At 43.7% G+C, this 20,047-nt stretch overlaps 1 protein-coding gene across 4 annotated transcripts in view; it reads right to left on the bottom strand.

The window, feature by feature from the left end:
- LOC131108274 (zinc finger MIZ domain-containing protein 1-like) overlaps window positions 1-20,047 on the bottom strand; it is a 111,382-nt gene that overhangs the window by 62,027 nt on the left and 29,308 nt on the right. For all 4 annotated transcript variants that reach the window (XM_058059198.1, XM_058059196.1, XM_058059195.1 and 1 more), the window contains exon 2: window positions 17,691-17,830. The gene's annotated coding sequence lies outside the window, so the exon portion shown is untranslated. The remainder of the gene's footprint in view (window positions 1-17,690; window positions 17,831-20,047) is intronic.

The following is a 20,047-nucleotide window of genomic DNA, read 5'->3' on the forward strand; positions in this document are numbered from 1 at the left end:
TGACGGCGAGGAAACATGGCTGCCGAGCGCTTTGGCGCCCTAGCGGAGGAACATCAAACGTAAGGATTGATTATCTCCTGGTTTATTTACTGGCCATGCAGGAAAGACCAAACACGGAACTAATTTCCCTGTCGCGCTTTTGTCGACCTCCTCCCACCCCATCACGCGACACCACGGGATGCACGGGAAGCGAGGTGAGGCGGCCACACACACACGTATACACACACGTATACACACACGTATACACACATATACACACACGTATACACACTTTACATCTGGATTAATCTCCACTGGGCGTCATCACAGATGCTATTAAATGTAGCAGAAGGCGAGAATCGTGCAGGATAAAAAAAAAAAAAAAAAAAAGAGGTTGGCGTTTAAATAATTTATTCCGAGGCTCATCTTGCCGCTCACCACGGGGGGATTTCTGCTTTCAATTTGCACTGCTTCCCCCCCCCCCCACCCTCCCCTCGCCGTATTCAAATGGCGGGAGCAGATTTGTTGTGATTGGCACGCGGAAGGTCAACGTTAGCGAGCTAGCGTCAACGGCGTCCTCAGCGGGCTGGTATGCCGCTCTATTAGCACGCAAGGATGGCGTTGCCGTGCGTGTGCGGCAGGCTTTGTTTACTCGAGTGTGCGCCGGCTGACGCTGGAGAATAGGCCCACGCCGAGCGCCGAGACAGCGGCGTGTGTCGGAGCTTATTAGGCTTCCTTCCAAGGACGCGGCGGGCTGCAGACGCTACACCGGCTGGTGAAAGGACACGCAAGAAGAAGAAATAAGACGAGTCGGAAGAGCTGAGGAGGAATACAAAAAAGAAGAAGGGGGGGGGGGGGCGTTGTGGCGAGGAAGGACAAAGTCGGTGTGTGTCACCGTGGGACCGAGGAGATGGTGGTGATGGCCAAGTGTCGTATGTGATGGTGTGGGCCCCCACTCGTGGAAAACGACTGGCAGGTTCCATTCTGACGACATTCCCTGATCCCTTGTGTGGGAACGTTCTGAACTCCTGTTTCCTTGCTGTGCCACAACTGTGCCCTGCCAATCTGAGCCCTGCCGTCTTGAGACTGGTGGCCAATCTCCAGATTAGCTGGCCACCAGTCCAGGGTGGACCTCACCCCCAAAGTCTGCTGGGATAGGCTCCAGCATACCATCTCCCTAGTGAGGTAGCATCACAGACAATGCATGAATATAATATACATATCATACATAATATATTATATGTCTTATGCAACTGTAAAGGTGACTGTAGGGGTGTTATTTCATGTCTAGAGAGCTCTAATCATCCATTCATTCATTTATTCATTTTCTACCGCTTATCCTCATGATGGTAGCAGGGGGTGCTGGAGCCTATCCCAGCTGTCTTCGGGTGAGAGGCGGGACTAGTGGCCAGCCAATCACAGGGCAAACAACCATTCACACTCACATTCATACCTATGGACAATTTGGAGTCAAAGCTAATTAACCTAGCATGTTTTTGGAATGTGGGAGGAAACCGGAGTACCCGGAGAAAACCCACGCATGCACGGGGAGAACATGCAAACTCCACACAGAGATGGCCGAGGGTGGAATTGAACTCGGGTCTCCTAGCCTGCGCGCTAACCCTGTGTTTACTATTTATTTTTACAGTTTTTATTGAATATTATTGGATTTACTTTTGGTAAAAATATCCTACAAATAGAATAAGAAGATCGTATTCCATGTATCCCAATGAGTCGCCTGGCCACCAATCCCTGCCCGTATTGCTTTTCCAGGTGACAAAAGCCTTGGCGGAGGTTGCGGCCACTTTCCCAGCACTCGTAAATGTCCTCTGCCACGAGCGCGGCGCCGGCAGCCCTTCGCACCCCCGTGCACCGAAGGGAAACTCTGCACCAGCGTGACTCAGCATCCAAGAATGCACGACTGGTTACGCCCCCCCCCCCCCCCCTCCTGCAGTGGGCTGGTCTATATGCACTCCGTAATTATCAAGGTTATTTTCTCCAGTCGGCCAAAACCCCGTTTATGGGCACCAGCGTGTGTCACTGGGCCGCAGCTTTGGACCAACCTGGCCAAAAAGTGGGCCTTGGTGGCCGTGCGGTTGCCAGATTTTGCTCATGGAGCTGTGCTACCCGGGACCAGGAAACCTGCTTGGAAGACCGACACTTCCAATTGCGTATCCCAATCTCGTTTCTTATTTTGGTTTTTAGGGGTGTCAAGGCGCCGTTACGAACGATATTATATTAAAAAGCGAAGATGACGAAGCTACAGGGTGGGGGCTAACGTTTACACCCACACGGACACTAATTTAACAGCATAAATAGGACTTCCACATGTTAGCATAGGGAGAGTTCTTTTTGTTGTTTTTTTAGCAAAGAAAACCAGCTTACTACCTTCTAAATTCAGCTTAACATTATTAGAGTCCCGTACACATGAGATAACACCCCTATAGTCATCCTTCCACAAATATCAGCCAATATAGTCAAAATAAGACGTACCTGTATAACAGCATAAATAGGACGACCACATGTTAGCATAGGGAGAGTTCTTTTTGTTGTTTTTTTTAGCAAAGAAAAACAGCTTACTACCTTCTAAATTCAGCTTTTAACATTATTAGAGCCCTATAGAAATGAAATAACACCCCTATAGTCATCCTTACACAATAGAAACATACCTGTATAACAGCATAAATAGGACTCCCACATGTTAGCATAGGGAGAGTTCTTTTTGTTGTTTTTTTAGCAAAGAAAACCAGCTTACTGCCTTCTAAATTCAGCTTTTAACATTATTAGCCCTGTACACATGAGATAACACCCCTATAGTCATCCTTAAACAAATATCAGCCAATATAGTCAAAATAATAAGAATAAATACGACCTAATTGTATAACAGCATAAATAGGACTCCCACATGTTAGCATTGGGAGAGTTCTTTTTGTTGTTTTTTTTAGCATAGAAAACCAGCTTACTACCTTCTAAATTCAGCTTTTAATATCATTAGAGCCCTGTAGACATGAAATAACACCCCTATAGTCATCTTTACACAAATATTAGCCAATATAGTCAAAATAAGACATGTTTGTATAACAGCATAAATAGGACTACCACATGTTAGCATTGGGAGAGTTCTTTTTGTTGTTTTTTTTAGCATAGAAAACCAGCTTACTACCTTCTAACTTCAGCTTTTAATATCATTAGAGCCCTGTAGACATGAAATAACACCCCTATAGTCATCTTTACACAAATATTAGCCAATATAGTGAAAATAAGACATAACTGTATAACGGCATAAATAGGACTCCTACACGTTTGGGATACGCAGTTGGACATGTGACGTGCTTTAACTCCAATATCTCATTTTTGTATTAAAAAAATGAGATGAATGAAAATAGACTATGTGTGTATTTCCAAATGAGGGTGACTCATGTATTATGTAGTACAGCTTATGTTTTGATACACAAGTGGCAGGCAATGCCAAAGTATCAAAAGAATAGAGCACATGTTCCACTCCAACCTATGAAAACATTCCATTTATGATCCATAAGGGAATCATATTCATGCCAAGATGCGCTACCTTGTAGCAAGGCCACATGAAAATCCTTTGTACTTCACTACAAACGCACAAATCGATGGGGCGGCAAACGCTACCCCAAGACGAGCAGCACACGACGGGTAGAAGAGTTAATATTCAGGCAGTGAAAATGTGCCCTTAAGCAAACACGAACATGGCGGTGACGCCGTATTTATTCATCTCTGATGCGAGGATAAGGAGTTGAACTTTTACGGCTGTAGTTCAACAGCGCTGTAAAGCGTTTTAATCGTTTTCTACTGCTGTTGGTTCAGTCCTGTTCCTTTACTTTGCAGAGCACATTTCCTTGTGGCGGGGGCCACACAAGGAAAGGCCAGCGGTTAACAAGGCCTGTAAAAAAAAAAAGCGTCAGCGAGAGCTTGATAAACGTAGCGCTAGCGTAACAAGCTAGGTATTATAGCCGTTAATTAGAGGCAATGAATGGGATGCTTGTCTTGCCGCTGCAGTTGACTGGCGTGCAAACAAGAGCCTGCAGCGAACTCCACTTGCCAGCTCTTAAGTCAATTTGCATGTAACAAACTGTTAGTTGGCCGGGGTCAGCGGTGCGAGCGCACACCCCCGCCAAAAAAAAAAAAAAAAAAAATCATTCCCCGCTTCCTTCACAAAAGGCGGCTTCCTCTGGGTTTGGTGGCGCGGGCCGGGCTTTGTTAAGTGTGCAGGAAATGCCTCCAGAGGGAATGAAAATACCGGCAAGTCCCTGCAGCTCCTTCTGGAAGAAGAGAAGGGCTGCGGACCCTGCAGCTGCACCGTCAAAAACACGCAAATATACACACATACACACACACACACCGCACAAGCGGCCGTGTCGGTGCGGCGCTCGGGTTACGTACGGAGATAACCGTGTTAACCCAAAGAACATAAACACGGGGGTGCGGTTACAAGCCCGTCAGGGGAAACCGACACTGGCCCGTTTGCAATCTAAACTTGGACCAATGTTGCCATGGCTGCCACTAGATGATAGCAAAAATGACCTGGATGGGGGGGGGGGGGGGGGGGGGGTTACACGCTACAGGTCGCAGGAAGTGGATTGTGGATCAATTTCACCCATCAGGTGGCGGTTAAACGCCAAGTAAACATAAAGACTCAAAACCAAATGTTGACTGTTGTATTTATTGATTCATTCATCGTTAGAAGGTTGGCAATCATGAGTTTGATCACCCCCCCCCCCCCCACACACACACACACATTTTTTTTTACCATTCCTTCATTGAGAAGATAAGGTGCCGCCCAATTTACCTGACTGATGTTATCTTTGGAAAGGACTCATCCGTGACTTGCTATCCTTCGCCAAAACAACTCTTGTTGACTATATAAAGCTAATACGCATGAAAAACATCTTATTTTCAAGGCACACGTGTACAAACAGGGCCTTTACCCAGCATGCCTTGCGGGTGTAGCTATGTATTTTGTGTGTGATTGTAAATGAGGTTGCTTTGGTTGGAAGAACTGCCACGCTAATGCATCCTAAAAAAAAATATCCTTATGAGCAAGAAGTTTACCCAGCATGCCTTGCGGGTGTAGCTATGTATTTTGTGTGTGATTGTAAATGAGGTTGCTTTGGTTGGAAGAACTGCCACGCTAATGCATCCTAAAAAAAAATGTCCTTATGAGCAAGAAGTTTACCCAGCATGCCTTGCGGGTGTAGCTATGTATTTTGTGTGTGATTGTAAATGAGGTTGCTTTGGTTGGAAGAACTGCCACGCTAATGCATCCTTAAAAAAAATATCCTCATGAGCAAGAAGTTTACCCAGCATGCCTTGCGGGTGTAGCTATGTATTTTGTATTTTGTGATTGTAAATGAGGTTGCTTTGGTTGGAAGAACTGCCACGCTAATGCATCCTAAAAAAAAAATATCCTTATGAGCAAGAAGTTTACCCAGCATGCCTTGCGGGTGTAGCTATGTATTTTCTGTGTGATTGTAAATGAGGTTGCTTTGGTTGGAAGAACTGCCACGCTAATGCGTCCTAAAAAAATATATCCTTATGAGCAAGAAGTTTACCCAGCATGCCTTGCGGGTGTAGCTATGTATTTTGTGTGTGATTGTAAATGAGGTTGCTTTGGTTGGAAGAACTGCCACGCTAATGCATCCTAAAAAAAATATCCTTATGAGCAAGAAGTTTACCCAGCATGCCTTGCGGGTGTAGCTATGTATTTTGTGTGTGATTGTAAATGAGGTTGCTTTGGTTGGAAGAACTGCCACGCTAATGCATCCTAAAAAAAATATCCTTATGAGCAAGAAGTTTACCCAGCATGCCTTGCGGGTGTAGCTATGTATTTTGTGTGTGATTGTAAATGAGGTTGCTTTGGTTGGAAGAACCGCCACGCTAATGCATCCTAAAAAAAAATATCCTCATGAGCAAGAAGTTTACCCAGCATGCCTTGCGGGTGTAGCTATGTATTTTGTATTTTGTGATTGTAAATGAGGTTGCTTTGGTTGGAAGAACTGCCACGCTAATGCATCCTAAAAAAAAATATCCTTATGAGCAAGAAGTTTACCCAGCATGCCTTGCGGGTGTAGCTATGTATTTTGTGTGTGATTGTAAATGAGGTTGCTTTGGTTGGAAGAACTGCCACGCTAATGCATCCTAAAAAAAATATCCTTATGAGCAAGAAGCAAGAAGTTTACCCAGCATGCCTTGCGGGTTATGTGTGTGTCATGCTATGTTTGGATGCAGGGTAGGTGTTAAGCTAATTCATTGCAAATAAAGATTTCCTGAGGCAAATGAGTGCTAGTGAGTGAGTGCTATTACTGCTAGTTTTTGGGTGTGTTTTTTTTTTTTGGGGGGGGGGGGGGGGGTACACATTATTGGTCTATTTTCACCATTTCCTGCCAGTCCCGGGATGCGATACTGTGGGTAAAGTCTGGCAACCCTGGCAGAAACTAGAACTAGCACCTGCTAGTACATGCTAGTACATGCTAGTACCCGCTAGCGTCAGCAGTATGGAGGCAGCCGAAAAAAGCAGCGACATAGCGAATCGTATCGTGTTGACTAGCTGTGTAGCAGCAGCCATGGACAATAGCGACTGAGGAACATCGGCCATTTTTGTTGTATATGTTGCTCCCAAGCAGCTCATGATGACATCATAACGACTGACATGTTCCTCGGTTGTGTGCCGTTTTTTGGTTTTGGTAAATTTTTGGAAATTTTGCTGCAAAAAAAACAAAAATGCTAACCAATCACAGCACTGCGGTTCGCGTCGGCGTTGATGGAAATCTACATTTTTCTCGAGGTGCTCCACCGGCGTGACGCTGAAGCATAAGTCAGGCTTGATTTGCCCTCCCGGGGGTCCGAACCACCCCCCAAAACGATCAATCGCTGATTCTCAATGACAGGAAATGACTTCCAACGTCCTTAGCTGGTGGGATCGAACAAAGCGCTCTCCTCAGGCACGCTGCAACACTTCCTAAACATTCCATTACCTCACGCTGCGACCATCCCGACTCGGTCACGAGCACATGTTTGCGATCAGGAGACGGCGCTCCAGAAACAGATGACTGCAATCAAACAGTCGATGGGAGACACTACGGGCTAAAGGCTCTCCATCGGGGATCGCCGTGTTGTTCCGAGCGCCGCCGCCGATGACGAATCTGTGAAAACGCAGTCATAATAGCGCCCGGCTAATTCCAACTATGTCAGATTGATACTTCACAATCCGTGAAGTATCAAAGGGAAGCTAGCACACAGACGCCCACGCTGCCTTTGACTTGACCCAGGAAATGCAACGCGTTCTTTTTTTTGCCTCATATTTCCTGTAATTTGTCCCGCCCACACACAACTGACACTCATCCAACCTTTTCTTAGTCTTTTTTTTTTTTTTAGCACAGCTATTTCCTTCATTCCGACCGCCTCATACGCCGTTTAAGACAACGCATCGTGGAGACTTGAACATCGCGAGCGGTGACCAAGCAGCGTCGTGATGCAAACCAACAGCGGCGGAGAAGCTCGCAAGACAGCTGCTCGACTTTCTCTGGCTGTCACATTGGTGCACACATACATACACACACACACATGTGCACACACACACACACACACACACGCACACACACACACACACTTGGCCAGCCCATCTTTTTAGGCCGTGACAGCAGGCACCCAGCGATGACATGAGGAGCGTCTCTGGCAGGCGGCACTAAACAGAAATATCTGCTCTGACAGTCCAGCGCCAGCCGTCCACTTCAACCCGCGCGAACGCAGCTGTCACCGAACTTGCCGCTCCCCCCCCCTTGCCAACCTTCCCGGGGTGCTTCGCTCTTCCACCAGACACACCTTGCGGACGCGGACTGCTGGGAAAAAAAAAACTCCTTTGGAGAGCTGGCAGATGACAAGACCTTATTTTAAGATGTGTAGAGAAGCCTGCTATTTCACAGGGAAAACTATCCGACATACAGTACTTCCCGATTATCCTTCCTTAAAAATCTTGGAATGTACTACTCCTCGGATCCTCACAAATCCTCTTCCGAATGAACATAGAAACTATTAAGGCAGCATACGTTCTTCACGTCACTTCCTGTTTGTCTCAGGCTACGTTAGCATCGCGGGTCAATTACAATTTGCTGAACTGTGACCTGCAACTGATCTTTTCATGATCTGCATCGGAATGGGCAGCACAAAACCCAGGAATCAATGCTTATGTCAAGCTAATACGCAACAACAATAACAAACAATATCATCTTATATCCCACACACCCAGCATGCCTTGCGGGTGTTGCTGTGTATTTTGCGTGTGATTGTGAATGAGGTTGCTTTGGTTGGAAGAACTGCCACACTAATGTATGCTAAAAAAATAAAATAAATAAATAAAAAAATATCCCGATAAGCAAGAAGTTTACCCAGCATGCCTTGCGGGTTATGTGTGTGTCATGCTATGTTTGGATGCAGGGTAGGTGTTTCATGCATTCATTGCAAATAATGAGTGCTAGTGAGTGAGTGCTATTACTGCTAGTTTTTGGGGGTTTTTTTGGGGGGGGGGGCGGGGCACTCAGGGCTGTAGAGCCTTGATTTATCATAGTGTTAAAAATGGCAATTATTGGTCTATTTTCACCATTTCCTGCCAGTCCCGGGATGTAATACTGTGGGTAAAGTCTGGCAACCCTGGCAGAACCTAGAACTAGCGCCTGCTAGTACATGCTAGTACATGCTAGCACCCGCTAGCTTCAGCAGTATGGAGGCAGCCGGAAAAAAAGCAGCATCATAGCGTATCGTATACGATGGCGCCATTGTGCTGCCCGTGTTTTGGCTCCTGTCCACGGCGAGTCGTCGCGTGGACGTTGAAGTATGAATCAGGACGCTTTGGGACGGGGGCCAACTGTTGCAGCCGCGCAGCCGTCCGCCCGCCCGCCCCCACTTGACCAGCCTTACGCAGGCTTAGCTCCTTGCTGCTTTCATTTGTTGCCACTTTCTTTCTTCTCACGCGACTTCTACCGACGTTCTCCTTCGCTCTCTCTCTCTCTCTCTTTCTCTTGCTCTCTCTCTTTCGCTCTCTGTGTGTTTAGCGCTCGGCCGTCTGAAAGCCGCAGCCGTTCTCAATTAGGGGGGTCAAGGAGGATAACTGGGGTACTGGTATCTAAAGCTGGGAAGATCACAAACCGCTGGGCTGCAGAGGACTGCGTGTGTGTGTGTGTGTGTGTGTGTGTGTGTGTGTGTGTGTGTGTCGCACGGGTGGCAGCGCTGCATAAATCTGCTGTGCGTCAACAGGTTGTCAGTGAACTCTGACCTCCGTATTTAAAGAGACGGGGAGATTATGACCAAACTGCTCATGTTGTGACTGCTGCAATACGCCGCTGGAATGGAAAGGCTCATTGCTGCTCCAATTAAAAGCAAAAAGTGGAATATATATAGATACACACACACACACACACACACACACACACACACACGCATGCACACGCACACTCAGCCCCCATGAGGAGAGCTGCTCTAATTGCTTTGTTTCACTGGTCCCCTCTGAGTGGGAGAGGAACAGCAGGCAGCACTTTTACAAGACACTTTTTGCAGGTGTCACCTTTGAAAGTGAGAAGCTGGAGTGGAGACACACACACACACACACACACACGCATGCACACACATGCACACACACATGCACACACACACGTAGCAGGTTCACACACAGCGTCCTCTATGGCGTGTGAAGCGTGTGAGGAAAGGAACATGTTCCCATCTAATAGCAACAACAACATGAAACAATGGTTGATGAACTTTGGTTAGCTTGGCGAGACATTGATGTCGCTTCTTTTTAGAGGGTTTTTTTCTTGAGATTTATTTATTTTTGTTTATTTTTTGTTGTATTTGAGTTTATTTAATTTTATTTAAATGTATTATTTTTTTCATTCTCAATTGTATTTATTTTATCTCATTTATTTTATTTATTTATTTTATTTGAGTTTATTTATTAATTTTATTTAAATGTATTAATATTTTCTTTCTCAATTCTATTCATTTATTTTATCTAATTTATTTTATTTATTTATTTTATTGTATTTATTTGAGTTTATTTATTACATTTTATTTAAATTTATAAATTTTTCATTTTCAATTGTATTTATTTATTTTATCTCATTTATTTTATTTATTTATTTCATTTTATTTATTTCATTTTATTTAAATTTATTTATTTTATCTCATTTATTTCATTTTATTTTATTTTATTTTATTTTATTTTATTTATTTATTATTTTTGTAGTTTTTAATTTGTATATATTTTATTACATTTGTTTAATAATTACTAGATTTTCTTTCCAATATTGTTTCTCCATTTAAGAGTTTTTCCTGACCTCTGACACCAAAGTACTTGAATGGCTTCTTTGAAGTATGAGCGTGTTTCCACGTATATAAGTATATAAGTATATAACCTTTACCGTGACTTACACATAATTTTGATGATTACAAATATTTAGCATAAAAATTCAAATTTTTGCCAAAATTGCATGTGATGATGATGATGGAAATGACATCACTGATAGCCGATGGAGCGGCGTTAGCGGTCTCATTAGCACTTAGCCGCAGCAGTACGTCTTGCTGTGGTGGAGGGAACCCAAATATGACCATTTGATTTCTATGCTCCACTCTTGTACACTCTGTGTGTACGCTAGCATCCCCGCCTTCACCCACCGACACAAAGCGACTGTAAGACTGACAGAAGGGCGAAACAAACGCACCTCTTCCTGTTCTTCATTTATGATGAATTTATTTATGGTCCCATGAGATATTTGTATTTCTAATTGTGTCACGTTTTAAGCTGGTTAGATCTTCTGACACCCCCCCCCCCCACCCCCCCCCATTAGCAATTCATTCTCTTCTGAAAGTGCCAATCACAGCGGATCATTCTTCGCCCTCAAAAGGTACGTTTTTTTTGGTGCGATTGCGCTAAATGACGCTGAAGAGAAAGCTGGTGAAATCCAATAAAGGCTTCCACTCCTTCAGAAGAAACGGGCGCTGCTCGCCGCCGCCGCCGCCACTTGCCGCTCTCGTCGTTGAAAACAATTTGCAGCCCTCTAAAAGCTCTCTGAGCGCCGTCTCGGCGAGGAGCGCATCTGTTTGTTAAGAGCCCGACGTGGAGGAGTTTGGAGGGTCCTGAATAGCCGGGGGTCCCGATTCAGCCGGCAAGAAAGAGCAATCAAGCTCGGCTTCCGACGGGTACCCGTCTGACGGCGCGGCCTATTGTGATGCTGGCGCGGGCTGGCTTCGCCGCCACGTGCTCGGTAATCTATGCAAATAGGCCACAGATGGACAAGGAGGCCTCTAATAGGAGAACATATGGGATGCGCTTTCCGAAACAATAATTCCTACGTTTCTGTGCACGCTCGTGTCTGTCGGAGTTACGTGCGACCGTCTTCTGGAAAGGATTCAAACCACGGCGCCGTGTTCCTGCTGCTTCCCGCCTTGAATGGCACAACGGAAACGCAGCATTCATGACCGCCATTTCTCACCCTGACGCTTCGACTCTCTCTCCCTCTCTCTCTCTCCCTCGGCAGCTTGGTGTTTCCCGCACGGCATTGGAGGAACGTCCCGGGCATTATGAGAAGCCATTAATGAGCGAGCGGCGTGGCGTGTTGCGATGCACGGCTGCGTATTACCGCCATTCATCAGCGCCGCCAGACACTTGACAGGCGGACGGCCAACAGGTTGTGTAATCGTATAACACGAGCACGTCAGGCCTGCCGCCACTCGGCACCCCATTCAGGCCTCTAATGTTGTTTTCCTGCCGCTAATTGACGACGCCCGGCGGAGCGGCGCTGATGGATAACACAAAGATGGCGGCGTTGGAGCGGATTATGCTCGTGTCTGTGGAAACACAGTACAATCCTGCTTTTTTTGGGGGGGGGGATTAGGCGTGCATGTCTGTTTTCCTCATGTCTTGGGGGGGGTGGGGGGGTCAGCAAGGGAGCTACGTGAGGAGCAATGCAAGGTAACGTCGTAGAAATTAGGAGGGAAAAAGGCGATTGCAAAGACAATCGTTAAATAAAGTTTGATGATTTTAAAATCTAGTCTCATTCTCATGGACACGATCTCACGCGTCGTCTCATCCCGTGCCCCCCCCACCAGACACAATACACAGCACCCAGCTGAAACATGACATATGCTAACCAAAGCTCTGCTGCATTTAAGTTTCACTTTTGCTTGTTTGGAAATATGAATATAATAAGAATATAAATTATAATATATATAATATCTAAAAAATGATATAATAAAATAAATATTTAAAATAAATAACATAAAATATTTTATACAATAAAATATTTTATAAAATAATATATTTTATAAATATAATATAAATAATATTATAATTAAAATATTTTATAAATATATATAAATAATATAAAATATCAGGGTTTTTTTAGCCCCCCCCCCCACACACACCCATACATGGAAAAAGTGGGGGCTAGTATTATAAATAAATTTATAAATAATAAAATAAATAAAATAATTTTAAAATAAAAATAAAGAAAATAAAATATTTTATACAAATAAATAAATATATATATAAATAATAATATAAATAAAATAATATTTTATATATAAATAATATAAAATATCAGGGTTTTTTACCTCCCCCCCACACACACACATCCCCATACATGGAAAAAGTGGGGGCTAGTATTATAAATAAATTTATAAATAATAAAAGAAATAATAAAATAATTTTAAAATAAAAATAAATAAAATAAAATAATTTTAAAATAAAAATAAATAAAATAAAATATTTAATAAAAATAAATATATATATATATAAATAAATAATAATATTAATAAAATAATATTTTATATATAAATAATATAAAATATCAGGGGTTTTTAGCCCCCCCCCCACACACACACACATCCCCATACATGGAAAAAGTGGGGGCAGGTATTATATAGCATTACAAACCAAACTACTGCAATTTAACTGTTCCTGTTCCTTCCCGCTTTCCCATGCACTCCACATCATTACCCCGAAAGGTAAACAAATCCCTGCCGACGAGAACATGACGCAGGAGCAAAGCGCTAACATGCTGCAGCGGCCCGGTCCCGGTCGGCGGGGGTAAAAGGTGGCCCCCAGGCAGAGTGGGACATCGTTCCCCGTTGCAGATATCCTCACACAACCTGTTCCGCTGGCGTTCCTAAGCTGGGAGAGAGAAGAGAGAATACAATGTTCTCTCTCATCCTCCCACTCTCTCCATTTTCTAAAGCTCTGTGAGGCGGCCAGCGAGAAACGCTCCTTGCGAGAAACGCTCTGCCAGACGACGATAACCACAATGAATATCAGCCAGGATAAAAATATCGTCTTCGCCAGCGCAAAGTCGTCTAAGCTGCGGAGCCCCGGGGTGGAATTCCTTGAAGAATGATGCTTGTTTTTTGGCCTAATTCTATCATTGAGACCGCCGAGATCCAACCCCGCCGTTTAGATAAGTCCACAGACATCCATTTACCTGAGGAAAATCACACACGGGAGAAAAGAAGCCGCTGATGCAAGGGCTGATTCTCATTTCCAAAGACTGTTTACCTTTTCTTCCGAGGTAAACAAAGAAAATGGCAGCAAGAAAAGCCCGGGCCAAGAGGAACGGTCACAAATGGAGACTGGAAGAACGATGGATGAGGTTGAAATGGTCACAAACGATGGCTCAATCTCCTCGTCCGGAGCGGGAATAGAAGCTAGCAGGGGTTAGCTAGTGTGCGACTCGGTCTGGATTAATATATTTTCATCATGTTGTGTTTTAATACGAAAAAAATACGAGATATTATTTCTTTTTCATCTTAGATGTAAATAGACGTTCTCCACACACGGAACCAACTTCACATAAAAAAGATACATCGCTGTTTATCATCAACGTTAATACCGTTCGCAGCTAGCGGCGAGTGTGCCCAACCACGGCGGAGTGGGCGTGCTTGGGCGGAACACATTAAAACAGACCGTTTTTGCGGGAACCACACCATCCAAAGAAATACAACTGAATAGGTGCAGATTCTGAAAGAACTAGAAAGCTTTGTGCCAGTTATTGTGTGTAGCTGCTCTACAGGAGTCCAATACAAAACTCAATACAAAGGGCCCAAAAATTAGCATCATTAGCCACGTATACATGGACCTAAATCAGGGGTGGGCAAACTACGGCCCGGGGGCCACATCCGGCCCGCCAAGTGTTTCAATATGGCCCGCCTGTTTTTTCCAAATATTTCATTTGAACTCAACATACAACCTGGCATCGTGGCTTGGGCCAATTTTTTGATGGTTGAGGTAGCTGCTTTATCAATTTCGTTATTTGATGTGGTCTGTTACAAAATGCTCCTGTAAAAAGGGACACAAGCACATAATAATAATAATAATAATAATAATTATAATAATAATAATGTTGTCAATAATGATAATAATACTACTATTATATTAATATTGTTGTTAATAATATTAATATAATAATGGTAGTAATATTACAAAATACTCCTGGAAAAAGGAGCACAAGCACAATAATAGTAATACAAATAATGATAATAATACTACTATTATATTAATATTGTTGTTAATAATATTAATATAATAATGGTAGTAATATTACAAAATACTCCTGGAAAAAGGAGCACAAGCACAATAATAGTAATACAAATAATGATAGTAATACTACTATTATATTAATATTGTTGTTAATAATATTAATATAATAATGCTAGTAATATTATTAATATAACAAAATAATAATAATAATATAATAACATTAATATAACTAATAATAATAATAATTCTAATAAAAATAATAATAATAATAATACATTGAGAAACACACTTTACATCAAATAAATGATTTCAAAGTGCACATATAGCAGATTGCATGACACTTTTACATGTAAAATATGTGTAAAAATATAGGTGTAAAAATGGACTGTTACGTGTAAAATACTACATAATCCCCCCCCCCGTCAATTTTGTTAAATTAATGCGGCCCGCGAGTCAAAAAGTTTGCCCACCCCTGACCTAAATATTCCAATTCCATTCGGGTTATTTGCTAAAACGGAAAGAACTCGAAGAAGTCTGTATCACGTGATGTTGGCGTTTACGTTTTACTGGGCATGCCCCATTGACTTTTCTGGTTGATTATAGCGATTGGAATATTCCTTTCCATGTATACTATTGCTTTTCGGAAAACGTGGCTATAGGTCCCCTTAACGGGATAGGAGAGTTACTTTCTGCTTAAAAAGTACAAAATGGAGTTCCACGTCCCATTCTTCTTCTTCTTCAGACAGCAGCTGAATTAGCGATCAACAGCGCCTCTGCTGGCTGCACCAGGAAGTGTGGTGCCCGCAGGAAGCCACGCATCAACAAACGGCCTCACGTGTCCGTCTATGGATTATATAACGTAATGATACTTGCCACGGGGCCGTGATGACATTATCCTACGGGCAAAGTGATGGATCAATGCGGCAGAGAAGTCACCCCGATGACCTCCCCGCAGCCTCCCGGCCCGCCACTTTCCTTCCGAGGATGTTTAAACGTCTAAAAAAGGGGCAACCGTGGCATTTTCTGCCGGATTTTCTCCAGTGTCGTGGGGTCAAGGCGCAAACAAACACACAAGAGCTCCACAAGCGGCGCAATGTTCTCGCACCGACAGTCGACACGCTATGCCGATGCCGCTCAGGCGCGTTTGCAGCCGTGACGGGACGTCGCCAACAACTAATCCCGCCCATCCACATGACTCAGCCCGGGATGTTGTGGATGCTGCACTCTTGTCTTGGAGCTAAGATCTTCATGTGATGGTATGATAGTCCATACGCCGCAAAAGGAAAACTTCCTGGACTTTCAGCATCTCTCTCTCTCTTTCTCTCTCTCTCTCTCTCTCTCTCTCTCTCTCTCTCTCTCTGCAGTGTGTGTTAAACCGCTCGCTTTCTATGCTCTGACGTCCGTGTGCTAATCGCTTTGGCTGATCCCTGCTCCTCGTGTGTGTGTGTGTGTGTGTGTGTGTGAGGCAGATGTTTCCCGTGTGGTAGTGGTGATGGCCCTGCTCAGTACACACACACACACACACACACACACACACACACACACACCTAGGAAGATTAACCAGCTCTTTTATTTATTTATTTGTAGCCTGGATGGCACCCGCCCATCCAGCACCGGCGCCTCAATCCTCACCCTTAATCCCTGCTAGCCAAGCCGACTGCAGGTGAGGCAAAAGCAACATGGCAGCAAGCACCACGGATAGCGTCATGGAGGATGGCGTCGTGAAGCAGAAGATAAACTCATGTGGCCGCTTTTGGTAGGAATGGTAGGAATGAAAGATGCGTTCACACCTTTTCATCCTAGGGTTTTTTTTGGGATTTTGGGAAATTTATTTTTGGAAAAATTAGGAAAATTATATTTTTATATATATATTTTTAATATTTTTAAATATTTTATTTTTTAATATTTAAAATATTTTATTTTTTAATATTTTTAAATATTTTATTTTTTAATATTTAAAATATTTTATTTTTTAATATTTTTTTATATTTTATTTTTTATTTAAAATATTTTAATTATTTTTAATACATTAAATTGGAGCGTCTTTGGGCGTCTACTATTTATGTCCAAAATATAACTTATCACTGTCTATTATCACACAAGGCTCCGTGTTCGACGATAGGAAACCATCAGTTGAAAACGATATTGTCAAGGTGGTGGGAGAATCCCTGTGAATGTTGTGAACTCCTGTTTCCACGCCGCTGTGGCATTGAGAAGAATACTGCTAGAGAATAAGGATGCAGGTATGGGAATGTACCATGAGGAGGAAACATCAATAAAAAGTACAAAAATATTTCTAACTTATTTTAAAAAGTAACAATTAGGCAATTTTGGCTTTTTAAAAAACGGTTTGCATCTAAAAAAAAAAAAAAACAACTTTTGATGTCTTGTTATTGTTGTTTATGGTGGGATATACTGGATAGTATATAGTACGTAATATACATAAATATGTTTGATATTTTTCTAGAAATCTTGTCTCAAATGCAAGGTGGGTGTTGAGTGATGGCTATAAATTATCCCGTGACTGCCCCGCCCCCCCTGCAGGTACTGATTGGCACCTCCTTCTCCTTCCTATGAGAGTTAATCGTCCACACGGACCCAACAGCACCTCTACTGGTGGCAGTGAGTACTGCACTCATTACGGTTACACATCCGTTTTTTCCACCAATAGGAGACAAGCACCACCCCCATTTTGGGACCAGAAGACGTGAACGACAGGAAAGTATAACGTTGATATGAAGGGGGCGTGGTCTCCTCATGAAGGATGTTATGAATTCATGCTTTTCCCTCCTTCACCCAAATATGAATCCCCAAAGCGACTCTTGAGTCGGAGCAAGCAGTTCAACGCATGAACGTGTGTGTGGGGGCCGGTCGGCGGGGACTGGCCGGGTTTTTCTTTTCCTTTCCCCCCCCCCCCCCCAACAGGATCCTGCACTGCTCCTCATAAACAGCAGCTGCTCAGTCCCTCCCCGGCTGGCAGCCCAGGAGGGTCCAATCAAAAGCAGCCACATTGCTCCCTCACTTTGCCTTTGCGTGCCAATTCTGCTCAAAGAGTTACACGGAGGGGGGGGGGGGGGCAGCCAAGGCGAAAAAGGAAGAAAAGGAGGGAAGAAGAGAGTGTGCACAAACCCCCGCTGTATAAGAAGCTTGCGTGAACTCTGACCTTGGGAGCGGTGGCGGCGGCGGTGGTGGTGGTGGTGGTGGTGCTTGGCGGTGTGGTCGCTGCACCCCCCTAGCCCGCCCCCCTCATGTGTTCCTCACGCGTGGTCCCTCGCTGACCCCCTTCCTTCCTCAAGTGGCGTCCTGGAGGAGAAGATGGAAAAAAGGCTGTTAAAGGTCTTTTACGGAATGAAAAGGACGACACAAACGGCCTGAAAAATGGATGTCAGGACGCCACCGGGGACTTGCACACCGTCACGGTCCCTCTCTCCGATGCGCCCGCCGTCACACTGACATAAATATGTACTCTATGTATGCGTGCTGCTGCCTGTGTACAGTATACAGTATATACAGTATATACAGTACATACAGTATACTGTTCCTCCCTCCCTGCTCACGTGCAGGCACTACGCCCTTCCTAAAGGTTACCAACAGCCCGACGCTCAGTCAGCCTCATCCTGCGTCCATGACGCCACCGCCATCGTACGGGTCTCGTCCAACTCCAGTACTACGATATTTGCTCTACTGTACGTACGTATAACGTCATTCATGGATGAGCACGCTGGCCTGGATAGATTGGCCAATGCTGAAACGTCATCCGATACGTCAGCATCAACGCCATGCACATAAAAAAAATATTACATTATATATCATGAGAATTATATCAATATATATATAGTATATAATTAAAACAGAATAAAATACATAAAATAATAGCAATAATATTGATATAATTATATATTTGTACAAATTTTACCTATAAATATTTTTTCACTCTTATTTTTATTTTTGCAGATTTTTCTGCTCATACAAATATTTATGATAATTTTAATAAAAATAATAATTATTAATTATAATATTTATATTGCTAAGTTTAGAAGAGAATAAAAAGGAATTGGATATGATGGTGAACTACGGCATCTCATTCTTCATTTGTGCTCTTGTTTCTGCCATGTTTTATGGCTCTCGCTGTGTGTAGCTGGAGTCCCAAAGCTTAAGTTCCCACGCAAGGCCGTACAGGTTTTGTATTTCTTTGGCAGCTGTATCAGGGAATAATTGAGTAGGGCATGGTACAAAAAGATATATACATTTCTTCATTAATTATAATATTTTTCCCCACTCAGCTGCTTTTAAAAAATGGTACAGTATTGTATACTTAGAGTATGTACAGTGTACTATAGTCTACTTTATTGGCTGTAACCCATGTGTATATTAGTGGTAAGATCATGTCCTGTTCTGTTTTTGACTTACTATAGAACTATCAGTACCAAGCAGTATATTCCATAACGTACTACTACTACTGACAGTACTGCTATGGAGTGAGTTGCTAGAAAGTAAGTAGTACAATGACACAGTATCTCGTTTCCCCTCACCCATTTCCAGGGGGGGAAGGGGCCGCGTTGAGGGAAGGAAGGTTTGGTTTTGGAGCGCTTCCAAAAGGACGAGGGCGTAAGGGGGGTCGGGGGGTGGGGGGGGGGCATAAATAGGAGGAGGCGAGCAGGTGTGGCAGACAAATGTGATTTACGGGCGTCTATGCTGCATACAGCGCTGACACATAAGCCTATTAAGGCTGATATTACCCGCCTATAACATGCACCGCTGGACCCTCTTCAGAATGAGAGCGCTGAAGGAGAACTTGGAATATACGCTAACGCTATTCTCTTCTCAAATACACTCATTATATTGATATTTACTGGGGATCGTTCACTTCAGGGTACTAGATATTCAGATGCAGTAAAGGAGGACAATGTACACGTTGAATAGCGAGATGATGCACTGTATGCACTGTTCTGCCATGAGGTACCGTATTGCTTATAGTAGGGGTGCACCATAATTATGAGGGAAGGCTGACCAGGTTCTGCCATGAGGTGCCATACTGCTTCTAGTAGGAGTGCACCTTAATTATGAAGGAAGGCTGACCAGCTTCTGCCATGAGGTACCGTATTGCTTCTAGTAGGAGTGCACCATAATTATAAGGGAAGGCTGACCAGCTTCTGCCATGAGGTACCGTAATGCTTATAATAGGGGCGCACCATAGTTATGAGGGAAGGCTGACCAGCTTCTGCCATGAGGTACCGTACTGCTTATAGTAGAGGTGCACCATAATTATGAGGGAAGGCTGACCAGCTTCTGCCATGAGGTACCGTACTGCTTATAGTAGAGGTGCACCATAATTATGAGGGAAGGCTGACCAGGTTCTGCCATGAGGTACCATACTGCTTCCAGTAGGGGTGCACCATAATTATCAGACTGATATGAGAGATGGCTGACCAGCTTCTGCCATGAGGTACCGTACTGCTTCTAGTAGGGGTGCACCATAATTATAAGGGAAGGCTGACCAGTTTCTGCCATGGAGTACCG

The sequence above is a fragment of the Doryrhamphus excisus genome, chromosome 20, assembly GCF_030265055.1.
Source record: "Doryrhamphus excisus isolate RoL2022-K1 chromosome 20, RoL_Dexc_1.0, whole genome shotgun sequence".
Classification (NCBI taxonomy): domain Eukaryota; kingdom Metazoa; phylum Chordata; class Actinopteri; order Syngnathiformes; family Syngnathidae; genus Doryrhamphus; species Doryrhamphus excisus.